A 2,108-nucleotide genomic window follows, 5' to 3' on the forward strand; every position below is an offset into this window, starting at 1 on the left:
AACCGTGTAACACTCAACATATGACCAACACACACACACACACACACCACAGAACCGTGTAACACTCAACATATGACCAACACACACACACACACACACCACAGAACCGTGTAACACTCAACATATGACCAACACACACACACACACACACACACACCACAGAACTGTGTAACACTCAACATATGACCAACACACACACACACACAACCGTGTAACACTTAACATATGACCAACACACACACACCACAGAACCGTGTAACACTCAACATATGACCAACACACACACACACACACACACACACACACACACACACACACAACCGTGTAACACTCAACATATGACCAACACACACACACACACACCACAGAACCGTGTAACACTCAACATATGACCAACACACACACACACACACCACAGAACCATGTAACACTCAACATACGACCAACACACACCACAGAATCATGTTACACTCAACATATGACCAACACACACACACCACAGAACCGTGTAACACTCAACATATGAACCAAACACACACACACACACACACACAACAGAACCATGTAACACTCAACATACGACCAACACACAAACACACACACACACCACAGAACCATGTATCACTCAGCATATGACCAACAAGAAGCCAAAGGCCATCAGAACAGTTAATTACACGGCTGTCAGACGACAGGGACTATTATGGCCTTTATGAATCATGATTTCAAGAGTTTACAGTATAGAGTTCAGTGAGTTTACAGTACAATGTGTTCAGTGAGTTTACAGTACAATGTGTTCAGTGAGTTTACAGTACAATGTGTTCAGTGCCTTGTTAAACACATTATGATCTTTAAATGGTTTAAGTCTCTGAAGATGAGACAGACCAGTCCTCTTCACCCAGAGGAAGAACAGGTTGACTCACATTTAAATATAGAATAGTTATTTAAAACCTTCTGTTGACATACTGAATGCTTTCCCTTACACATACCACTCTCTTTCTCTCTCTCTCTCTCTCTCTTTCTCTCTCTCTCTTTCTCTCTTTCTCTCTCTCTCTGTGTTCCTACCATCTATACAATGGTAGCCCTGTCATACATACATTTGACAGATCAGAGGAGTTTAAATGGATTACTACCTCTGATCAGCACACACACACACACACACACACACACACACACACACACACACACACACACACACACCTCACTACAGTGGACCTGTGTAACTACAGTTCTGCTGACTGTTGTTAAATCTCTCATTCACATGCAGGGAAAGATGAGAGCTGTGTACTCATTAGCCTCTCTACCGCTCACTGACGAGCAAAAAGAAAGAGAGTCACAATACCTCTCTCTCTCACACACACACACACACACACGTTGCATTGGAAAAAGTACAAGGTCAGGGTGTGTAAGCAGATCCCCGCGTGCCATGGCGCGCTCGCGGTGTCCTTCATCGGTCACGCGCTGCTCTCTCTCGCTCTAAGTGGTGTTGTCTGTCTCAGATCAGAGGACGACGACTGGAGTGTGTGTGAAACCGTCTCGCTTACACCAATAAACCCACAGCGCTCTACTTCACGTCCGCCTCTCTATACACACACACACACACAGAGGCGAGATAAACCTGGTTAGCAGGTAACAGGCCGTGTGTAAAGTGATCATTGATCATAAGGTGAGAGTGAAGCGCGCCAACCCCGCTGCACTGCGGGTGGAGAGGTGAACGTAACCCTAAACCTCTCACCTGTCTCACCTGTGTGATTAGGCAACACATTACTACGCCACCCATTTTCGGCTCTTCAGATCAATCAATGCTAAATGTGGCGGTAGCTCGTACGCAGCTGGGCTAAAAGTCTCAATTCGCCTTTGAAAACGTTAACATCAGACAGGAAGGACGGCGGCCCGGCGGGGCCATGGAGGCTCGTTATGTGCGTGCTGCAGATGTGAACCTGGTGTGTACACGTCGGTAATACCGGAGACGTGCACGCGGGGATCACGATCACAACCGCACACGGGGGGGGTCACACCATCTCACCAGCACACACACACACACACACACACACACACACACACACACACTACACGGGCATGAACAACACGTATGGGTTTATAAAACTTCC

This window comes from Brachyhypopomus gauderio, unplaced genomic scaffold (genome assembly GCF_052324685.1).
Source record: "Brachyhypopomus gauderio isolate BG-103 unplaced genomic scaffold, BGAUD_0.2 sc73, whole genome shotgun sequence".
Taxonomy (NCBI): Eukaryota; Metazoa; Chordata; class Actinopteri; order Gymnotiformes; family Hypopomidae; genus Brachyhypopomus; species Brachyhypopomus gauderio.